Here is a 6456-nt window from a genome sequence, read left to right as displayed (position 1 = left end):
ACTGCTCTGCTCTGCACTATTTTCAAATAATAATTAATAATAACAATAATGATAATTAATATTCAATAATAATAATAATTAATATTGTATTGATGATAATAATTTATTATTTTGAATAATTATAATAATTATTAATAAAATAATTATAATAATTATTAATATTAATGATAATTAATATTTATTAATCATAATAATAATTAATAATAATAGTTATTATTATTAATATTTAATAATTCAAACTATTAAGAATTAATATTTAATAATATTATTAATTAATAATTTCTAATAATTATAACAATTCTTTCAAAAAAAATAAATAATAATAATAACAATTAATAACAATTTCTTTTATAAACATTTGATATTCGAATCACAATGTGTAGAAACATTATATGTATGTGGGTATTGATTGTTAGTTCATTGAGTTGAATTATTTTTCAAATCTTTCCATACAATTTAAGAATTAAAAAAAAGAGGTTGTTTTCAAGTAGTACTTTGTATATCATTATTATATTTAGGGTATAAAATATATGATTAAGACAAATTTATTAGTAAAATCATTATTACTCATTAAATTATTTTATTTTAAAATTTTTGTGAAATAAATATAAGTAAACCGTTGTCTTTTATCTTTCTACTATTAACATATGTTAAATATGGTATACATATATTTATGTTTTCACTCACCTAAATCAATGGTATATGCACTTAGTAATAGTAATAGTAATAGTTATAATAATAACAACAACATTAATAATAATAACATTAATAATAGTATGACTTTATTGTAGATAGAGGAGTGGGGGCCCAGATTGTATCTTGGCTTCCCACTAATTTATTGTAGATTGTATGACTTTTGTTTTTGAGATAATAACAATAATAATCGTAATAATAATAATAATAATAATAATAATAATAACAACATTAATAATAATAACATTAATAATAGTATTAATATTAATGTAGAAATCTGCTCTGCTTGGCTCGGCTCTGCTCTGCTCTGCTCTACTATCCTGAAATTTAATCTGCTCTGCTCTGCTAACCCCTGCTCTGCTCTGCCCATAAGCTCTAAAGAACAGGGCCTAACTTTTGTATATAATTGTATTTTTCACTTTTTTCCCCTTAAATTATCCACTTACCTTATACTTTTGTCTAGCTTTTTTTCCACTTTTAAGGTTCTTTTTCTACTTCTCCTCCCATTTCTTAAATACCGTGAAAAAAACATAATAGGAACTATATTATGGGACGGAGAGAGTAGATGAAATGGATATATAGGGAAAATACATGTGATATGAGATATAAAGAGAATTTATTAATTAAAGATAAAAGTGATGCATCTAAATTAAAACTTTCATAAACAAAAAGTGATGTGCATCTACAAAAAAACCAAAGTGATAAAATATGACATTGTTTAGTTGGCATCGTGCGTATAAAGTTGAGGTTGTTGCATGTTCAAATGTTGTACAAACCAATTACATATCTCAATAAGTAGGTAAGTAGAGTATTCATGTTCATTCTAGTCACTAGGATGAGGTAATTTTGAAATTAAAATGGTAATAAAAGGTTGAATGATGAGTTAAAATGTTATCCATCCCTTTTTTTCCATACATTTTTAATACGTATATATGGATGTTTTTTTTATAGAAATAGCTCTCACATAATCATAAATAGTGCTAAAATAAATTTAAAATTATTAATTTTCATTAAATGTCTTTTAAAAGTAAAACGCAATAGTAATTTTGAATGGATTGAAGAATAGTACACCATGACGTGGTATATACCATGATGTGGTATAAAACTATACCATTGATGGAGTTCAATGGTATACATTTTTCCCACTTCTCCTTGCTATGGCGTAATTTTGTACCATTGGTATGGATGCTCTTAGAGGTATGTTAGACATGACTCAATTGAGGAAATCAACAAAAGCTTAAGCGGTCTTGGCTTTGGTTATTACACAAGTCAAAGCAACAATATGTACTGAAAATGCACAAATAAAGATGGCACATCATATCGTGTTTCCTAGGTGATGTAGGGGTATTAAAAGGTGAGCAAAATGAAAGCCACATGTTTTATTCGAAGTTGTACCGATGTGCCACACAATTTGGCATGCTCCTACAAGGTTAACGCGCCCATGCATGCCAAAAGTTACATGCCAATGCAACCTATGTTTAATTTCTTGACTTCAATAGAATCTAGTTAGGGTTTTGTACATGCCATGCCCTTACCACATTGAAAATCGTGGATACATCATACATATATGTCAAAAATGTTTCGGCTCATTAATATTTTATGAGACATATTATAAGTGCTATTGTAGCTGATTTTGAAAAAAATAAAGTAGAGTTTGAGAAAAAGTTCTTTTGGGTCAACCTTTGGGCATTGTGAGAGAGAATAAATGAGAAGAAAATACTTTTACTAACATCAATTAATCATCATTAATACAAATACGAAGTATAATTAAATTTTTTTCTCTCCCGACTCTTGTGTCAACATCTCCTTTACTTTTAAATTTCTTACTCCCTCCGTTAAATACTTAATTGCTCAATTTCTATTTTTTACACTATTCATTTGTCCTACTTTGACTAATGTTTGTGATTTATACATAAGAAAAAATAGTCTTGTGGGTACTCGTTGGAATCGTCTTAATGAATAGATTATTGATTATTAATTGTTAGAGTTTATACTTATTGAGAATTAAAGATATTATTGATCGAAGATTAGCATCGGCATACATGCCCAAGAGAAAGAACGATTTCCCTAGCAATTGTTTAAATCAAAATTAATTCCTACTTTGGGTCGTTTTAAAAACATATTCCCTGAATAGTATCCACGTAGGATCGGATCCCTAATTTTTTCAAACATTTTTTAATATGTAAACCTCTAGTGGCAATTACGGTTTAAATAATAAAACCGCAATCAATATTAGCGGTTTTATCATTAAAACTGCAATCAACATTGGCGGTTTATTAATAAAACTGATGACATGTTTTTTTTAATGCCTAACCTTTTGTATTCTTCTTCACTTGGTTCTATTCTCCCACGATCATCTTCTTCACTTAGTCTTTTTTCACAATAGCAAAGCAGGGCAATACTCTTAACCATAATTCTATCAATCGTCAATTGTCATTGCCAACGGTCTTCAACGTCGTCAGTAGGTGGCGCCACCGCCTGATTATCGTCATCCTAATCGTCATTCATATATCTCAGGTTAGCCCTAATTATTTCCATTGTTAATTTTATCATTCATCATGAATGTTTTGTTTTATTCTTAAATAGAGTCGAAATTATGGTTAATTTTTGGGCATAAAGTTGAAAAATTCATGAAGTTGAACAATTATCATTTTAGGGTTTATTTAATTGAATGTTTTGGTGTATTGCAGTGGTTTATTTTTTGTATCTATACTTTGGCTTCTATACCTATGTATAATGCATGTAGTAAGTAGATGTTTACAAAATTAAATTTTGAATTTTTGTTTTTTAATCTATTAGAAATATTGGTCTTATGTTACTTATATATGCTAAAATTCTGAATTTAGAATAGTATGGAGCTCTCAAACTTCCCCCTACTATGTTATTTGAGTGGGGAACTTGTGGACGAAGGAGATGTGTCGTATGTAGGTGGGGAGAATAGGTTTCTATTCATTAGTCATGTTATGAGTTTCTTAGAGGTTTTGAGTAAAATATATGAAGTTTTTGGGTGTGATAGACAAAATCTAGAGTTGAAGATGCAAGGGAGGTACCCTATACATAACTCATACACAACTGTTCGGTTGCATGATGATTGCTCATTGAGAGACATGTGGGTGGTTGTGAGAAAGAATTCAATGTCTAATATGCAATTGTACATGGAATTGGTTCCCAAGCAACAAAGAGTGGTTGACAACATTGGTTCTTTTCCTACCGTGGATTCTTTGTCGGGTATGCTTTCAAACTCAAAGGGAACAATTCCTAATGAAGGGATGGGATCATTTACAAGAATGTTCACCGATGATCATTACATTTTTGATCATTTATTAGATGTGTCTTCCCCAACTCCTCTCTCGCCTCGTACAGGTTATGCTTCTTTTGGTGATTATAACTCATTAAACCCCGAGCTAGATTTGCTAGGTGATGATGTTATGGTGGATAGTGATGAGGGTGAAGATGATGATGTAAGAGAAGCTAATGAGATTCTTATTAAGGAAAGTGCACCAACATAAGATTTTAACAATGTTCCAGAGGTAGACCTAATAGTGCTTGATTCATGGAGAACTTGGTCAGGGAACAACAAATTTTGTGCTGAGGGTGAGTTTATAATTGGTCAAGAGTTTGATACTTTGCACCAATTAAAAGATGCTGTCAAACTATACTCTATACGCAAAAATCAAACATTTTGAGTGAAGGAAGTGAAACCAGAAACATATGTTGTCGAGTGCATAAGAAAAGAAAAATGCAAATGTCCGTGGATCGGAGGTTGCGTGCAATCAAGTTACCAGCCCTTCCCACATTAGAATTGTGAAGTATGAAGGACCTCATGCAAGCACATGTGTAGGGGATATTAATAAGGTTGATCATCCCCTTTTGACTTCGGATTTTGTGGTGTTATAATTGATCTCATACGAGCTGACCCCTCCTTTAAAATTTGTGCTATAGTGCAAGTTATCAAAGATCGATTTCATTATACCATGACATACAAGAGGGCTTGGTTAGCCAAGCAAAAGGCAATCACCACTATTTTTGGGGATTTTGGGGATTGAGAGAGATCATATGAAGAGTTGTCCAAATTTATGCAAGCATTAAGAGAATCAAATGAAGGTACCGTGGTTCATTGGTGTAAGATACCAACACTAGACCCTTCTACACATATTTTCCAGAGAGTTTTTTGGGCTTCTAAGCCATCTATTGATGGGTTTAAACATTGCCGGCCACTTATTACCATTGATGGAACCCATCTTTATGGAAAATATAAGGGCACACTTCTCATTGCCATGGCCACATATGCGAATTTTCAGTTGTTTCCTCTTGCTTTTGTTGTTGTTGAAGGAGAGACTGGTGTCGCATGGGAATGGTTTATGTTATGCATACGACAATCAGTTACCCAAAGAGAGGGTCTTTGTGTCATTTCAGATAGGCATGCCTCAATTTTGAAGACAATGACTGGGGGGTAGTGGATGGAAAGAGCTACATGCTCACCATAGGTTTTGTATTCGTCATTTAGCGTCAAATTTCAATACCAAATTTAAGAATGCTCACTTGAAAAACTTACTTGGCAGTGCCGCAGATGCACGTCAAAAAAATAAGTTTATTTACTACTTCAACATAACTGGTGAATTGAACTTAAAAGCTCGCGAATGGTTGGCAGAGAAACCATTGTATGAGAGGTCAATCTATCATGATGGTGGGTTGAGATACGGTATACGAACCACAAATATGTCAGAATGCTTCAATGGTGTGATGAAAGGAGCTCAATTTTTACCTATCACTGCTCTAGTTAGAATGACATTCTATAGAGCGAATGCCTACTTTGTGACTCGACGTGGTTGGGGTAAAAGAAGACTACAAGAAGGTTATGACTATAGCAAAAAGGCATCAAAAACTATTGAAAATAACTTGAAAAAATCAGAAACACATAAGGTTGATCCTTTTGATTATGAGAAGGGTTTGTTTGTTGTAGAAACTGGTTGTGGTGAACGTGAAGGATTTATGTCTTCGTCGTGTGCAATTACTAAATATATAAATGGATCAAATTATGGAGATAATTAAGTTCGGACATTTGGGTCGTCGTTTTATCATAGCTAGAGGTACTAACGATCTTTGGGCTAGTAAAATAGCCTAAAGCCCAATTGGACGGATCCTATAAGGTCACACAAAGGGTCTAGATCGGGCACGAGAGGACAAGGCCCATTATGGGCCTTATCCTCTAGTATGGCCGACCATATGGAGTAAGTTTGAGGGTTTTGGGCTTCCTAACCCTAGTCTAATTATAATATGATTATAAATAGACTAGGTGCCTAGGGTTTGCTAAGTTGTATGCAATTATCTGATCAGTGTGATCAAACCCTAATTAGCAAACACGAGACCAACCCCTCTCAAACTCTCCTCTCTCTCACGGCTTTCTCCTCCTCCCTTGCGCCAGTGTGGTGGTTCGTGGTGGTGGTGGATCGTGGTGGTCGGCTTAGTCTATTAAAGGTGGTGATCGCGGTTTTCCTCAATCACTCGACCAATCTAGTATTAGTGGACAGCTCGTTGGAAGCTCGTGGACTAAGTAGAGGAGCAACGCTTGGGGCTCTATTGTCTCCCTGATTTGTCAATCAAATTGCTACGTGGAATTCACACTTCAAAGGTATGCTTATGTGTCTTGTGTGTTATGCATGTGTTCTTGGGATTAGGGACTTTTATGAATATGATTCATGATTTTCCGCTACGTAGTACCTATAAACTCCTACAGTGGTATCAGTTAGCCTCTTGCATGAA

This window comes from Chenopodium album, chromosome 10 (genome assembly GCF_948465745.1).
Source record: "Chenopodium album chromosome 10, dcCheAlbu1.1, whole genome shotgun sequence".
NCBI lineage: Eukaryota > Viridiplantae > Streptophyta > Magnoliopsida > Caryophyllales > Amaranthaceae > Chenopodium > Chenopodium album.
Note: the sequence above shows the minus strand (reverse complement) of the source record.